This window comes from Saccopteryx bilineata, chromosome 4 (assembly GCF_036850765.1).
Source record: "Saccopteryx bilineata isolate mSacBil1 chromosome 4, mSacBil1_pri_phased_curated, whole genome shotgun sequence".
Lineage (NCBI taxonomy): Eukaryota > Metazoa > Chordata > Mammalia > Chiroptera > Emballonuridae > Saccopteryx > Saccopteryx bilineata.
Window position 1 is genome coordinate 231,738,089 of NC_089493.1, and position 18,102 is coordinate 231,756,190.

General features: G+C 41.5%; 1 protein-coding gene across 7 annotated transcripts in view; it reads left to right on the forward strand.

Moving 5' to 3' along the window:
* The window catches only part of MACIR (macrophage immunometabolism regulator), a 54,997-nt gene that overhangs the window by 21,997 nt on the left and 14,898 nt on the right, over window positions 1-18,102 (forward strand). Inside the window, exon 1 of one of the 7 annotated variants that reach the window (XM_066273948.1) lies at window positions 13,344-13,673. The exons of 2 other annotated variants lie outside the window; for them this stretch is intronic. The gene's annotated coding sequence lies outside the window, so the exon portion shown is untranslated. Of the gene's footprint in view, window positions 1-13,343; window positions 13,674-13,803; window positions 13,947-14,521; window positions 14,759-18,102 lie in introns of those variants that run through there. 4 more of the 7 variants (XM_066273947.1, XM_066273954.1, XM_066273949.1 and 1 more) reach the window with 4 other exon arrangements.

The window sequence follows — 18,102 nt, forward strand, 5'->3', positions numbered from 1 at the left end:
ATCCTCCTCCTTCAAAGAGATCAATCTGGAAAACGAAATCGTCTTCAACCACATATTTTCAATGCAATATTCAATCATGAGCATCAGCCGACTGCAGCAGAAAGTCCAGGTGGGTTTTGGCACTCTTAAAATCAAATATCCTTAAGATTTAAGGTAAAGCTATGCCTTTTTATCATTCCAAGTGGTAACTGATGAATCACACACACACACACACACACACACACACACACACACACACACTTCACGGATAAACAACAAATCTCAGAGCAAAAGCATTGTGGGAAAAAACAGCTGTGTTAGGCTTGCTTGCAGGCTTACTGACTGCAAGCACTTTGCATGATTGGTGCATGGGTGCGTGGCAGCGCCATGTGTATGCGGTCTATGTAGGGCTGTGGGTGCTTTCCCTGGGTGGCGATTCTCCCAGATCGCCCTCCGCCACCGTGAGGGGTGGTTTTCCCTGCTCCCTTGCCCTTCAATTTGCTTACCTGTCTTTGGGAGCCTCCAACAAACGGGTATGGCCCTAAGTTTTCCGGCTCCACAGTTCCTTTACCATCTTCAGCCCGAATCCAGTGGGAACCTGCCTGGCCTCAACCACCAGCATTACAAGCATTTAAATTCATGTTGAGAATCAGAAACAGTTTCCTGACTGTAATATATATGGGCTGATGAAATACACTTTACATTGTTATGGAGCCATGTTAGTTCCCTCTAGCTTACTTCAACAGGTACATTACATAGATTCCACATCCTTCAAGGTCCACTTCTTTGTACATAACAGTCTATCAACAGCTTTGAAATTATACTTTTATTTTTATCTACTGTATTTATTTTTTATTAAGTGAGAGGCAGGGAGGCAGAGAGAAAGACTGCTGCACACTCCCTGACCGAGACCCACCTGGCAAGCCCCTTACGGGGACTCTTCTGACCATCTGGAGCCACTGCTCTGTTGCTTAGCAACCGCTCTACTTCAGCCCCTGAGGGGAGGCCATGGTGCCATCCTCAGCACCCAAGGCCAACTTGTTTGAACCATTTGAGCTGTGGCTGTGGGAGGAACAGAGAGAGAGAGAGAGAGAGAGAGAGAGAGAGAGAGAGAGAGAGAGAAAAGGGGGAGGTGGAAGGGTTGAGAAGCAGATGGTTGCTTTTCTTGTGTGCCCTGACTGGGAATCAAACCTGAGACTTACACATGCTCGGCTGACTCTCTACCACTGAGCCAACTGGCCAGGGCCTTGATTTTTTTTTTTAACCAGAGGTTATTTCAACTTCTGACCCAAGTTGGGGAAAGAAGGTTTGGTTTTCATCTTACAATTAGACAATAGTTATACTGTAGCTCAAACTATTTTGACCAATAGAAGCACAGTGATCTAATCAAAATACATTTCAAAATGGCCAGAAGATACTATAATAATTCAAAATGTTACATTTTTGTAACTGTGCACTAGAAAGGTTACACAGAGTAGGTAATTATAGGAAGCAACTGTCATCCCTAGGAGTGGGATGACCAAGTGAGGAGGGTGGCAGGGATTCTTGCAACCTGGGAATTCAGAGAAGGGGCCTTGTTGGTCTTGACTTATACCTTGGAGGTTGGTGGTGCTGGTGGTGGGAAGTGTGCTGGGAAAATTGGAACTGCAACTAACTGCTGCGAGGGGGGAGAGAGCTCCTGCTACAGAGATACTGACAGACACAAAATGCAAACAAGGAAGCAGGGAGTCCTTTCTTCCTGCACTTTTCCAGTTTCGTTCTAGTGCCCCCTACTGGCAGAGATCACCAAAAAAAAAAAAAAAAAAGCAGAAATGTTTACAGTGCCCCAACCTTACAGCACGAATGGTGGGGTTTAGAGTTGAGACTCATATGTCTACCTACTATCATTAAATTGAAAAATAAAGTATAATTTGTAATAAAAAGATGTGGAAATGATTTTTCATCAAATAGCCTGAGTTAACAAATAAAGTAAATGAAGAAAAGATTGAAAACCACAGTAGGACAACTCTGAAAGAAAATTTGAGAAGTAAAGCTAGAATTAATGGAATATATCACAACATGTGATTTCTAAAGGTCTGAGATATAGCTAAACAACAGAGGTTTCTGTTTATGATGAGTGAGAAAATGGAAGATCCAGAGAATTTTTTTAATCTAATCAATAAATATTTATCAAGAGCTTGTACCTACCTAGCTGTTTGTCTCAGTGGAAAGAGCATCGGCCTGGTGCATGGATGTCCTGGATTCAAATCCTGGTCAGGGCATACAAAAGAAGTGACCATCTGCTTCCTTCCCTCTTCCTTTCCCCCTTCTCTTCCTCTTCCCCTCCCACAGCCAGTGGCTTGATGGGTTTGAACGTAGGCCCTGGGAACTGAGGATAGCTTGTTTGGTATGAGTGTGTCAGCCTCAGGTGATAAAAATAGCTCAGTTAATTTGAACATCAGCCCCTGACAGGAATTGCCAGGTGGAACCTGGTTGGGGTGCATGCAGGAGTCTGTCTCACTATTTTCTTTCCTATCACTTAAAAAAAAATCTTAATATGTGTCCAGAACATTTAAAGTGCTAGGAACTACAGCAGTGAATAAGTGGGATAAAGATCTGTGTCTTCACCAAGCTTACATTTTAGCTGTGGAATCAGATGCCAAACAAGATCCATTAAATTAATGAGTTGAATGCTATAAATACTTGCACGACAAACAAAATAAAAAGGGTATATAAAGAGGTTGGAGGGGGCAGAGAACTAAAGTTTTAAATATTGTGCTGACGGGAAATGGTACATTTATAGATACTGTGAAAAAAATGTTTATGAAAGAAGAGCCAGCAATGGCCATACATAGAAGCATGCGTATCTACATAAAACAATGTATCTGCTATAGTGTAAAAGAAAAGGTGACCTTACCTCATGTCTCAAATATTCTAGAGTCTCCTCTTTACAAGAAGAGTATCATCATTGTGTTACATAAAACATGGCTTCCTCAAGGTGAGATTAGGTTGTCCCTGCAACCGATTCCCATAGAACCTATGTTGCAGGAGCCTCTATCATATTGGCTTGAAGGGAAAGTTTAATGTAATCATGAGGTCTCTGACAGACAGGAAAGACATCTAAAGCTCTTGCTAACTTTTAAGTTGCCATAAAGTTAGTGGTACTTTGTTTCCTGCTCTTGTTTTCTGAGATTGGTGTCCATAAAATATTCCCACCCTTAGTTATTTTGGTGGATTTATGTTTTTAGCAACTAAATGTTTCCTTCACTAATGTTAGCTCTTAAGCCACTACGACATCTCAGGTACTGGGTATAGGTTATATTAATACTAAGAGCAATCTGGAAAAATAGGTATCATGATTATTTTGTAATTGAGGAAATGCACAGGGTTAGGTAGGTCAAATAATCTGAGGAAGGTCATATGATTAGAATCTGGGGCTATATGATTTCAAAGTCTGTGCCATATCTTTTTAATCACATCATGTCTTATAAAGTAATTCTGTCAGAAGGTAGGAGGATGTCAAGGCTGCTCCAACTGACCCATAAATGTGTAAATCATTCACAGCAATAGTTACATACAGAGACAGTTTTCTTCCATAAACTGCTCTTTATTCTGGAAAAGAATGAGTATGTAGAAGTGAATCTTCAAAAATAAAGATAAGGATTTGGGCTAAGAGTTTGGGAATAACAGGAAATTATAATACTGCAGTAAGTTAATGATTGGAAAGGTAAAGTTGGCCATGTCAGAAAATGACTGAGAAGAGCCTGACCTGGCGGTGGTACAGTGGATAGATTGTCAGCCTAAGATGCAGAGGACCCAGGTTTGAAACCCCAAGGTTGCCAGCTTAAGTTTGGGCTCACAAGCTTGAGTGTGGAGTTGCCATCTTGAGCATAGGATCATAGACATGACTCCTGGTTGCTGGCTTGAGCCCAAGGTCACTGGCTTGAGCCCAAGGCCACTGGCTTGACGAAGGGGTCACTGGTTCATCTGGAGCCCCTGGTCAAGGCACATATGAGAAAGCAATCAATGAACAACTAGGATGCCGCAATGAAGTATTGATGCTTCTCATCTCTCTCCCTTCCTGTCTGTCGTCCCTGTATGTCTCTCTGTCTCTGTCTCTGTGTCTCTCACTAAAAAAAAAAATTACTGAAAAGAAATTAATAGACTAATGAAGACTGTCAACAATTGGAAAGCATCAAACTTCGATTGATGAATTTAAATATTGATAATTAAAATTTTATTTCTTGACTATGCATTCATTTTGCATAACTCAAAAAAAAATTCAAAATATACAAAAGAATACCTAGTGAAAGGTTTACCTTGTACCTCTGTTCCTGGACACCAATTTTCTTCCTAGGGCCAATTAATATTTTCCATTTCTTGGGTATGCTTCTAGATATATGTTCTAAATTATGTAAATGTTGCTTTTAAACTGCTTCAATTTTCAAAAACTTGTTATTTGGAGGTAATTGTATGTTCACATGCAGTTCTAGGAAATCACACAGAGAGATCCCATGTCCATGGGCAATATCACACTCACATAATTACAGGATCCTTCATGTTGCCTACATGTTCCTTTTACTCTGTTTCCCGCATTGGTAACTTAGAGTGTAGTACCACAGAGTACTACGTTATGGGCATTATCCCACTCACATAATTATAGGATCCTTCATGTTGCCTACATCTACATCCTTTTCACCCCTACTCCCTTATTTGCCATTAATCCATTCTCCATTTCTATAATTTTATCATTTTAAGAATATTCTAGGCCCTGGCCAGTTGGCTTGGCAGTAGAGTGTCAGCCCAGCATGTGGAAGTCCCGGGTTCGATTCCCGGCCAGGGCACACAGGAGAAGTGCCCATCTGCTTCTCCACCCCTTCCCCTCTCCTTCCCTCTCTGCCTCTCTCTTCCCCTCCAGCAGCTAAGGCTTCATTGGAGCAAAGTTGGCCTGGGCTCTGAGGATGACTTCATGGCCTCCACCTCAGGTGCTAGAATAGCTCCTGCTGCAACGGAGCATTACCGCCTGGTGGGTATGCTGGGTGGATCCCGGTCGGGCGCATGCGGGAGTCTCTCTGACTGCATCCTTGCTTCTAACTTCAAAAAAATATCAAAGGATGCATACCTAAAACTGTCCAAAGGAAACACAAACCAGCAGCGAGAAGCAAGATGTCCATGAGGCAGCCAACAGCAAAATCCACTCTAGTCCCTGAAAGCAACAGTTTTCTTCTGGACCAGCCATAAAGTTGGAAAATATGATTCTAAAAAAACAAAAACAAAACAAAACAAAACAAAAAGAATATTCTATAAAGTAATAGAATCATGTAGTTTGTAGCCTTTTGATATTGGCATTTTTTTTTGTCTCAGCATAAATCTCTGGAGACTTATCCAAGTTGCAGCATGTATCAATAATTTTTTCCTTTATTCTGCTGATAGTATTTCATGAAATGGATGCAACACAGTTTAACCATTCACCCACTGATGGACATCTGGATTGTTTCTTGTTTTTGTTTTTGACAATGGTGAACAAAGCTGAACACAATCATTATGAAAGTTCCCAGCATTCACATACAGGTGGGTGGGTGAAAATAAGTTTTATTTCTTTGGAAAAGTGTTCAGTAGTATAATTGATTGGTCATATAGAGTTGCATATTTAATTTTTTTCTAGAGTGTTTTTCCAAAATGTTTGTGACTGTGCCATTTTACATTTTTACTAGCAATGTATGAGTGATTCAGTTTCTCCACATTCTCATCAGCATTTGGTGTTCTCATTATTTTTTATTTTAGCCAGTGGTATTTCATTATGATTTCACTTTGCATTCTTTTAATGGCTAGTGATCTGGATCATCTTTTCATGTGTTAATTTGCCATCCATATATCTCCTTTAGTGAAATTTTTCTTCCTATAATTTGCCCATTTTTGAATTAGATGAATAAATTTGTTTACTTTTGAGTTTTAAGACATTTATTATATATTCTAGATACTAATTTGTTGTTAGCTGTTTGATCTGCAAATATTTTCTCCCAGTCTTCTGCTTGTCTTTTGATTTTATTTTATTGATTTTAAAGAGGAAGGGGAAGTGAGAGAAAGAGGAAGGGAGAGAGACACACACACATAAACATTGATCTCTTCCTGTATGTGCCCTGACTGGGAATCAAACCCATAACCTTTGTATATTGGAGTGATATTCTAACAAACCAAGCTATCCCCTAGGGCAGGGGTCGGGAACCTTTTTAGCTGAGGGAGCCATGAACGCCACATATTTTAAAATGTAATTCTGTGAGAGCCATACAACGACCCATGTACGTTACGCAGTATCCAATAAAAATTTGGTGTTGCCTGACCAGGTGGTGGCGCAGTGGATAGAGTGTCAGACTGGGATGAGGAAGACCCAGGTTCAAGACCTCGAGGTCACCAGCTTGGGCGCAGGCTCATCTGGTTTAAGCAAAGCTCACCGGCTTGGACTCAAGGTTGCTGGCTCCAGCAAGGGGTTACTCGGTCTGCTGAAGGCCCACGGTCAAGGCACATATGAGAAAGCAATCAATGAACAACTGAGGTGTCGCAATGAAAAACTGATGATTGATGCTTCTCATCTCTCTTGTTCCTGTCTGTCTGTCCCTATCTATCCCTCTCTCTGACTCTGTCTCTGTAAAAAAAAAAAAAAAATTTGGTGTTGTCCCGTAGGACAGCTGTGATTGGCTCCAGCCACCTGCAACCATGAACATGGGCAGTAGGAAATGAATGGATTGTAATACATGAGAATGTTTTATATTTTTAACGTTATTATTTTTTTATTAAAGATTTGTCTGTGAGCCAGATGCAGCCATCAAAAGAGCCACATCTGGCTCACGAGCCATAGGTTCCTGACCCCTGCCCTAGAGCATTTTGATCTTAACAGAGTTTTTAGCAGAGGAAATGTTCTTAATTTTAAAGAAGTCCAATTTATCCATTCTTCCTTATATAAATCATGTTTTTCTTGTTGTATCCAAGAAAGTTTACCTTTTCTTTCTTTTTTTTCTGTATTTTTTTAAGTGACTAGTGGGGAGGTAGAGAGAGATAGAGAGACAGATTCCTGCATGCACCCTACTGGGATTCACCCAGCAAGCCCACTAGGGGGCACTGCTCTGCCCATCTGGAGCTGTTGCTCCGTTGCAACTGGAGCCATTCTAGAGCCTGAGGTGGAGGCCATGGAGCCATCCTCAGCCCCTGGGCCAACTTTGATCCCATGGAGCCTTGGCTGCGAGAGGAGAAGAGAGAGATGAGGAGAAGGGTGGAAAAACAGATGGTGGCTTCTCCTTTATGCCCTGACTGGGAATTGAACCCAGGACATCCAAACAATGGGCTGATGCTCTACCCCTGAGCCAACTGGCCAGGGTAGAAGTTTACCTTTTCTAAAAGGTTTTTAGTTTATGTTTTAAACTTAAGTCCATGATTCACTTTTAGTTGTTTGTGTAGAGTGTGAAACTAAGGTGGAGGATCAAAGAAATTTATTTTTGCCTGTAGATTTCCAATTGTTCCAGTATTGTTGTTGTAAAGGCATCTTCCTTCCATTGAATTGCTTTTGTTTCTGTGTCAAATATCATTTTGGCATATGTCTGTAAGTCTATTTCTGTGTTCTCTATACTGTTCTACTGGTCTTGTTTATAAGATGCAATTGGATAGACTGATTCCTCACATTTTATTCTTGCTTTAAGTATTGATGAGGTCATATGCATTTTCTACTTTAGTCTATTACTGTGGTGGATAACATTGATTGATTTTTGAATATGAAACCAACCTTGCATCCCTGGAATAAACTAAGTCATAGTGTATATTTCTTTTTATATATGGCTGAAATTTATTTCCTCATATTTTGTTGGGCAGTTTTGCCATCTATATTTACCAAGAGATATTTGCCTGAAGGTTTCTTTTATAATAGTGCCTTTTTCTAGCTTTGTATCAGAGTGACATTAGCTTCATAAAATTAATTAAGAAGTATTCATTCTAGCTCCAGCTTCTGTAAAAGATTGTGCAGAAGTGGTGTTAATTCTCATTGAAATATATGTCAGAGTTCCTCAAGAGTTCCCCTGGCCCAGGTACTGTCTCTGTCTGGAGTAAAGTTTTAAAATTATGAATTAAATTCCCTTGATAGTTATATGGCTGTTTATATTATCTATTTCATGTTGGATGAGTTGTGGTAGTTTGTATTTTTCAAGGAATTGGCAATTTTTATTTGAGCTATAAAACTAATGTGTAGAGTTGTTCATAATAGTTCCTTATTGTCCTTTCTTAAAATGTCTGTAGGGTCTGCAGTGACATCTTCTGTATTATTCTGATATAGGTCATTAAGGTCTCCTCCGTTTTGTTGTTAGTTTTGTCAATTTTATTGATCCTTTCAAAGAACCAGCTTTCTGTTTCATTTATTTTCTCTATTATTTTTCTATTTCAATTTCATTGATTTCTGCTCTTATCTTTACTATTTCTTCCCTTCTGCTTGCTTTGGATTTATTTTGCTCTCCTTGTTTCAGGTTCTTGAGATAGGAACTTAGGTTATTGATCTGAGATCTTTCTCTTTTCTAATGTACCCATTTAATGGGATAAATTTCCTTCACAGCACTGCTTTACTTGTGTGCCACACATTTTGACATGTTGTATCTTGACCTTTGTTCAGTTAAATGTATATATTTTTTATTTTCCTTGAGACTTCTTCCTTGACTCATGAATTATTTAGAAGTTTGTTGTTTTATTCCAAGTGTTTGGGCATTTTCCTCTTATCTTTCTGTTATTCATTTCTAGTTTGATTCCATTGTAGTTGGAGAAGATACTGTATAATTTCAACTCTTAAATTTGCTGAGATTTGTTTTGTGAACCAGGATATGGTCTATCTTGGTATATATCCCACAAGCATTTCAAATATGGTGCATTCTTCTATTCTTAGAGGAAATATTCCAGAGATGTCAGATATACTGCTCACAAAAATTAGGGGATATTTCAAAATGAATATGAAGCAATAGAATATCCCCTAATTTTTGTGTATATCCTCTTGGTTGATGGTATTGATCCTTGCTGACTTATTATCTAGGTATTCTATCAATTGTTAGTAGAGGGGTGTGGAAATCTTCAACTACAATTGTATATTTGCCCATTTCTCTGTTCAGTTCTATCAGCCTTTGTTTTACATATTTTATAACGGCAGTTTTGTGTATATACATTTGTCTTCTGGGCATATGGACCATTTGATCATTATATAACATCCCTTTCTGTTTCTAGTAATTTTCTTTGCTCTGAAATCTAATTTATTTGATATTAATATAGCTACTCTTGCTTTGTTTACAACAGTGTTTGCATGACATATCTTTTTTCCATCCTTTCTCTTTGAACTTACCTATATCATTATATTTGAATTAGGACTCTAAATATAAATGACTGACAGAGCTTATCAGGATGGCCCCAGACCATAGAGACATTCTTTAGTGTGGTGGTGGAGCAGGAGAGAGCTGAAGGGAGGAACTAAGAGTGTAAGGCAGAACCACCCCATCCATGGGCCTGTTGTGCACTGCAGCATTTAGCCATAGGTGGCAGCCCTGGGGAAGAACAGAAACCTCTGTCGACAGATGAGTATAAACCAGGGGTCAGGAACCTTTTTGGCTGAGAGAGCCATGAACGCCACATATTTTAAAATGTAATTCTGTGAGAGCCATACAACGACCCGTGTACGTTACGCATTATCCAATAAAAATATGGTGTTGTCCCGGAGGACAGCTGTGATTGGCTCCAGCCACCTGCAACCATGAATATGAGCAGTAGGAAATGAATGGATATACATGAGAATGTTTATATTTTTAACATTATTTTTTTATTAAAGATTTGTCTGCGAGCCAGATGCAGCCATCAAAAGAGCCACATCTGGCTCACGAGCCATAGGTTCCCGACCCCTGATATAAACCAAGACTTCCTCTTACTGCCTGTCTTCACCACCTACTCAGGGCCTGGTATAACATATGCTCTTGGAACTTTGACCCTACCTGAGAGAGTGTGGAAAAATCTTGGAAAGACGGATGTCTTGAAAGTGAAATAAAATGCTGTACTGGTCTGGGGCCAGTCTGCCCTCACATTCACATTCTCTGCCCTTCTTCTACTCGCCTCTATGTTGCAGGCTTGCAGGCTTTCTTCCTGGCTGTTATGGCAGCTGGTGTCCAGGTCTGGCTAACTGGAAGGCGCTGGCAGGATATTGGAGGGCAGGAGGAGAAGAGAGTCTATGGTATGTTTTGCCCTTTTCCGTGCCATAGACAAATCCTTTGGCATTGGCTGTCTCTCCTCTGCCCAGCGGCTCTCACCATGTGAGCCATACTGCCTGCTCACATGGGCCATCCTGCCTGACCACGTGGGCCATCCTGCCTGACCACGTGGGCCATACTGCCTGACCCCTGGTTTCCAGGAGCCCTGCTTCCTCCCTTTATTTCTCCAGCTATGCTAATTTCTGGACTATCTCACCAACCCCATTTTAGCTTCTGAGTTATTTGATTGCCTGTGTTATTAATTCCTTGCATTTAATTTTCTTTGTAAATACTTAGAGTAGTCTCTAATTTCCTGGTTAGTCCCAGCTTGAAACAAGTAGGTTTAGAGAAAAGGTAGAGATGTGGTATCTCTTGCACAACTGGCTTTGTAGTTTCTGTTTTATATTCACTATGTTATCAAGTCTACTCAACCTGTTCTTCCTAGCTGACTGTTTGCTAGGTGACACTATTTACACTGATAGGCAGGAAATCCGATTAGACATTTCTCCTAAGAGGACATACAAATGGCCAGAAGATATATGAAAAGATACTCGACATTACTAATCATCAAGGAAATGCAAGTTGAAACCACAATGAGATATCACCTCACACATCAGAGTAGCTTTCATCAATAAATCAACAACAAGTGCTGGCGACAATGTGGAGAAAAGGGAATTCTTGTACACCGTCGGTATTGTAAATTAGTGCAGCCACTATGGAAAACAGTATGACGGTTCCTCAAAAAATTATAAATAGAGATGACATACAATCCAGAAATTCTACTTCTAAGGTATTTACCTAAAGAAAACAAAACCACTGATTTAAAAAGATATATGCACCCCTATGTTCACTGCGGCATTACTAGTAAGTGATGTCCAAGGTGTGTGTGTGTGTATGTGTGTGCGCGTGTGCGCACATGAGTATAAAATGGAATTTTGCAGCAGTAAAAAACAAAACAGAAACAAACCCATAAATATAGAAAATAAGCTGGTGGTCAGGGTCACTGGCTTGAGCATGGGATCACAGACATGACCCCATGGTCGCTGGCTTGAGCTCAAAGGTCGCTGGCTTGAGCAAGGCATCACTGGCTCTGCTGTAGCCCCCCTCTCTGTCAAGGCACATATGAGAAAGCAATCAATGAACGACTAAGGTGCTGCAACAAAGAATTGATGCTTCTCATCTCTCTCCTTCCTGTCTGTCTATCCATCTCTCTGTCTCTGACACACACACACACACACACACACACACACAGCATTAAAAAAATAAAAAGAAAGAAAATAAGCTGGTGATTGCCAAAGAGGAAGAAATGGGGAATGGGAAATTTAAAAAAGTATGATCCTTTCCAGAAAACCATCATTTTAAAATGATTTTGTGGGAAGGATGTCTTGAGACAAAGATGGAAGACAAAAATGGAACTTAAACAGGGGCATTGGAGCTGGAGTATCTGACTCCCCTGACTCAGAAGGCCTTTCAGATCACAAGAATTATTCTGTTTGTCCTAATTCTTTATAAGCATGCCTTAAAAAAATAGATTGACTAGATCTTCACAGAACATACAAAACCCTGGGAAGGGCTTATGCTTTACTCCCGCCACCCATACACACCTCAGACGCAGCCTTTGCAAGCCACGGCCTATCTGAATGAAGACAGTACTCATTCAAAGTTATTGTTGGCACAGATATGGAAGGCAGGGCCTGCACATAAAGCTGTTATCAGCCATTAACTGCCTGGTGAGTTGGTTTATTAGGTGTTCTTTGTGACACTCCAGGACTGACTGAAGTTGTGCCTGGGTGAGTAGTCAGGGCTAGAATGCATGGAGCACCACCCAGAAAGAGATGCAATTTGGTGACAATGCCCTCTCAAGAGGGCTAACCCTAAGCCTAATAAACTTAAAGGCAAAGCAGAACTTTATTGCTTTTGGCCAAAGAACAATGCCAAACTTTCAGAGCAAAGTGCAAGTACAAGGCAGTCTTCTGAAAAGGTTACAAAATTCCAGACAGGGCAGAATTAAAGTAAATTTCTGAATATAATACATTCAGTGTTTTGGAGATGGTTTTATGAAAATGATCATTAGATTATAATCTGAAATAACTTTCAGTGTGTTCTCCTAAATTATAGATGCAAAACGAAGTCCATTCATTTATTCAACACATATTATGTAGTATCAGGTTCTAGATTAGAGAAGTTATATACTTATTGATATTGGAAATAAAGTGATTTATGTTTTCTAAAATTATTCTTTAGAGAATATTAATCAAAATTTCCTTCTCCCTCTATATTCCCTTACTTATTTTAGGACACACATAGTACTATAAAATGTCTTCTAGATAAGGAGCCTTCAAGCACCATGTTGTTCAAGTAGGAGTGTTCAGATTTATTTATTTGCATTTATATTATCAGGGGCATATATAGATTTTGGAACATGTTTGAATCAAGATTTGTCTAAATTTGTATTAATTTACACCAAATTTATGCCTTTTATTTTAGATAAATCATTTTATTAAAAAATAAAAAAGAACAACAAAGTCTCTTGGATTGAGAATGGTACATAAATTAGCAACATAACCAATTCTAAGGTTCCACTGCCTAGGTGTGTGACCTCAAGGAAGTTACTTCAGTTTTCTCTGTCTTTAAAATATGGATCAAAATTGGTCACTAACTTATAGACTCGTTGTGAATTGTAAATTTGAAACCACAAGTAATAACTTCTGGCACACAGTGAGAGCTATATAGACATTAGTAAATATTCTTATTGCCGAGTTTATTTACTGGTTTGGCAGAGGAGATGTAAAGGAACTGGTAATAGAAAATCTGGATAAGAGAAAATAGTTTCTTATAAGAATGGAAAAAATCAAGTCTGAACATTCAAGAATAGCTAATCCACTCGGTATCACTTTGAATTCCTTCCCCTTTCTCTACATATTTAGCACTTTCCTAAAATTGATTTTATAATTTGTAATTTCATGGGTCTCTAGTCTTCTCCATTTCTGCTCAGTGCTGAATTCTTTAAGTAGAAACCCATAAATGACAATCACCACACGACTTATCTGGGGAAAGCTGAGTGGTGCTGGGTCGGTGAGTTGATGAGTTGGTATGGCCATGCTCCGCAGTTGGATCGCCAGGTCTGGGCTGGGTAGGGGGTGTGACGACTCCGCCCCTCGAGCCAACTTCACCAGGCCTCCCGGGTGCCTGGGCCCGGCGCTGGAGGCGGGCTCGGCGCTGACGGGCTGAGCCTCTGCAGCCCGCGGGAGGAGGGCGGGAAGCGGGCGGAGGGGGAGAAGGAGGCGGGGACTGCGCCGGGCGGTAGCTGGCGCTGAGCGCTGTGGGAGAGGAGAGGGTACCCAGCTGGCTCCGCTGGCGGCCTCCGCCCGGATCTCGGCACCGTAGTCCTGCGCTTCTCCCGCCCTTGTCTCGGGCTCCGCGGCCCCGGGCACGGCGGGGCGGCGAAGCTGTGACCCCTCGGTAGGTTGCACGGGGACAGCGGTTCCGTCTGCAACCTTTTGTGCTGCAGAAAAGGTGGTGACGGGTGGGTTGGTGGTGGTGGGGGGGTGCCCCAGTAACCGATCCTCGGTGTCAGCCCCAGTCGCGGCGCCGCCCCTTCCTCCCAGCCTCGTGCTGCGGCCGGGCGCGCGGAGCCCGCGCCGTGCTGGTGCACCGCGGCCGGGCGGGCCTCCGGGATGGGCGGCCGCAGCGAGCCCTCGGCGGGCCGCTGCCTGGAGTCGTGGCTGGGGTCTGGTGAGCTGGGTGGGGTCCTGGCCGGGAGCGTGCGGGAGGGCAGCCCGCGGTGCCCTGGCACAGGGGTGGGGCCGGAGACGCTGAGTGTGCGGCGGGCGTGAGTGCGGGGCCGTGCGCCCCGTGTGCGCGCGGCGTGCTCGCCGGGGAGCTCGGGGGACTCGGCGACCTGCCGACTCCCGGGGTGCGGCGGCGCGGAAGTCGGGGCGCTCTGGCGCGCACGCTCGCCGTTTGACCGCCGGCCCCGCTCCGCAGGGGCAGCAAGCCTGGGGCCCCGTTGAAAAGTAGCTCTTTCCCGGGCCTGCTGCTCGGTGGCCGCGTGCCCGGCCGCCCGCCCGGTGCGACTGCCCGGGCCAGATAGTCCCTGTGGGCGAGCCCTGCGGTCTTATCTCGCCGAGCCCCTCGCGCGCGCAGCAATCTGGGCGGGGGGCGACTGCCGCGGGTCCGCGGGGGCGGCGGGGGCGGGGTACCGGCCTGGGCCGGCGGCGCGCGTGGGGTTTGGCGTCGGTGCTGGCTTGAAGCGAAAGCGGCAGATGTCGCTGGGCATCGTCGCCCTCGCCCCACCTGTCGCGGTGGACTTCGGGGCGGGTGGGAAGCGGGGGAAAGGGATTTCCAGGCGAACGACAGTCAGACCTTGAGCAGGCGGCCCCATTGTGAAGCTGCCAAACTCTCTCTAGTGGTGGAATCTGCAAATTTCTGTCAGAAAGGAGATGAGAACACGAAGGAAATGATGGCCCCGTCCTTTTCCCCTTGCAAGTGTTTGAGGTTCTTAGGATCTTCCTGCTTCTTTCCCCACGCCAGTTGGCCCCCAGTGGGTTAGTAATTTGTGTCGAGTCAAGATGCTGAGTGTGTATATGTATGGCGCTGGCGCACTGGCAAAACGGGCTGGGAAGTTTTTAATCGTTTGAGGAATTGGAAGAATGGAGGCAAAAGCATTTTATAGCGTGCTTGTTACTCCTAGCTGAAGGAACAATTCTTGCACAATATTTTTGATGTTAGTAGACTCTTCATTTTATTTTATCTTCTCAGATGAGTTACACAACAATTTAGAGTTGTTACTTGGTTTGATTTTAAGGCTGTGTAGAGCATGTTAGACACTAGAGAGAGAGAAATGATCTCTTCCTAAAGTTTATTTTTCCAGTTATGTTAAAATACAGTACTGGTTATTATTGCAGAAGCTTTTGGTACTTTAATTCAGGACCATGATTTATGCTTACATAATTATGTTTAATGAATGTTTCACAGATTTCTTAAGAGTTTATGTACCTGTGTATGCATTATGAACTTAATAAAATGACCAAAATGAAATGTAAGGCAGTAATCTCTTTATTTGACAAGAACTGATGAGTAGAATATGCTTCTGCCAACAGTTTAATTGCAGATGAGTCTGTTTAGTAGCAACAATTCTTAGGTATTAGGTATAGGACATTTATTGACTTTACAGATATAGTCAGTTACTTTATTTTTTCTGTGTAATTGTGTATACCTGGAGAGGCATTGTACACATTAACTTTTAAGTATTTTATGTTGTGGGAATAACAAAACTGTATATACAGGATTTAAGTTTTCTTTGCTGATGTTTATCCTGGGAAGATGGGTGGTGATCAGGTCTTCTCTTCCAGAGACAACTCAGATTTTGTCACTGGTCTACAAAGATAAGTTCCCAGTTCTAAGCTTTCATCTGGAACTTTAGCCAATTCTACTGTGTACACCTGTCTCATTTTGGTCATACTTCCAAAGAGGCCAATTTCTTGGAAAGATTTCACGTAGACCTGCAGTTCTAGTTACCCTCAGCCATATTTGTAGTGAAATTGAGGATTTTCTAAAATAGGTAGGATGATTTCATCTAATGATAAGACAGTGATAATCTAGCTTTAATTTCTACTAGCAGAAATAGAAAATGCATGTTGCACTTTAAGGGGTTGCTATGAAAAGTACTGATATTAGAGAAACACATTTTTGTCTTATTGAACTTGTTACAGGTTGTCTTACCCACCGTTGGTGAGGTTAATGATTTGTTTGTAAGGTCAAGAGTGGTTTCAGGAAGTCACACCCTATTTAACTCTTCTTAAAACATTACTGCTGATTTAGTTTTAATGAATTACAAATGAAAAAGTAAGAGTAATTTAAAGTAAACTTTAAGATGAGCATGTATGCAACAGCTCAACATTTTGTCTTCATTGCTCGTGTTGTTAAATCATTTTATTTCTGCTCAGTGTTTGTTACTTGAGAGTGTTTTTGCTCCTTCTCCCTCTTAGTGTTTTAGAGTGCTCTTTGAGATGAGTGAGTACAAAATGTTTTCATTAGTCTCACTGGAACTTTTGAAAATTAATATTGTTTTTCTAAGTGATTTTTCGTTATTGGTCTCTTTTCAAATAGCAACTCTGTCAAGTACTACCTGTTTTCATTATTTTCACTGTGTTGTATGGGTTCTAGAACCAATAACTTCTCTATCAGTTTTCTTTGCCTAAAATTTATCTTACTTTTCATAATACGATTTTTAATGATTAGTGGGATTTATTTACCAAAATTCACAATGACTATGTGCTGGACTTCCTTTGTAATTTGCAAATGATAGATTTTGTTAAAATATTTTCTTATTGCTGTTTTGTTAGTAGATCTATACTGAAGCCTGAGTTTTATGGCTTATTTTGTATGGGCTTAAACATTTCCATCTGGAACTTCCTATATTTTTGGGAAAATCACACCCTTCTCTGGGTTCCCAATGCCATTTGGGTTTGCTGTGATCGCTGTTAGCTTTGTGTATTCCTGTGTCTGTCTTCCCCTCTTGCCTAGTGTCCCCGTGCGTGTACAGTGCTGGGGCATCATAAGACTCAAAATATTGTTGAATGAGTAAGTGAATAATTAAATGGCTAAGTGAATACACCCAAACAAATACTCCTCAAACCTGTATGGGAAGCCATTATGCAAGCAGAGGGTCCTTCCTTCCTATTAAGGCATTGCTTTACCATTGTTATGTGTTACTTTTGAGTAGGATAGAAATGTAATTGCCAAACAGGGACACTTTTGTGACATAAAGGGGGTGCTGTAAATAATTATGCCAGGGCCCTGGTATATGGCTGAGATAGGTGGCCGCTCTACTTTGGAAGGGCATTCTTCTTTATTTACCTCTGGTGATATCTATCATCTTGCCTGAGAAATTTGACACACTTGCTAGTTAATGTTTGCAAACTTTTCTATTTGTGGAAGCCTCATTTACAGTCTAAGGTTGGATGTCTTTTGCTGAGTCACATGGTTGTCCTATCCAGAGGCCTGTGGACAGCTCTTGACCATGCTTAATTTTCCCATTTTCATTGCTTACAGGATAAAGTCACAGGCCTTTCTGGTTTTTTTGTTTGCTTATAGCTGGAAGCATGATATAGTCTAGCCTTTGCTCTATTTGAATTTGGATTTCCATGCAGCATTTAGTTCATCTGGTGGGAATTTCCCATGAGTTCTTTTACTTTTCGCCGATTGTTTTTGAGAGGAGATCCGTTGATACCTTGCCAAGCCTTCACGTTCAAAACATTGCCCAGAATCAACTGCAAGTGTTAGAGATTTATAGATGTTTTAAAGTGTTCTAAAAATGTTATTTCAAAAGTATATTTTGGGCACTTTCATAGTACAATATTTTGTTTCTGATGGGAGATGGGGTTACTGTAATTTTTTACTGGATTCTTTTATAGGCAGTCTCTTAAAGAAGGAATATTCTTTTATTAGTTTCTGGCCTTGTTCTTTTAATTTTCAAATTTTTTTCTTTATTACACCATCACTATTTTCTTAGCGCCTGTGTACAGGTAGCAGGCAGTTACACACAAAACAGTGAGCAGAGTGAGAAATGAGTAAAAATGAGACTTGGAGTCGAGCTCCTGCACCTTGGTTTTGCCCGGCTGTGGCTCCCTTGGACTCTGTGTTTATGTTCTATTTTTGGCTTGGCACTGGCATAATAGGGATAATCAGTTACTATATTTTGTTTACTATGAAATTACCGACCATTGCCTAAGCTGCTACGTCAGCTCCAGTGCAAGAATTATTAGATAATTACTGTAAGACTTCTCTGCTTTCAAATCTGGAATGAGCTTTCATATATAAAGCAATGTCAACGGGCTCTGGAGACAGACGGATTGGGGTTCAGATTCCTGCTCTGACTCTCAAATGG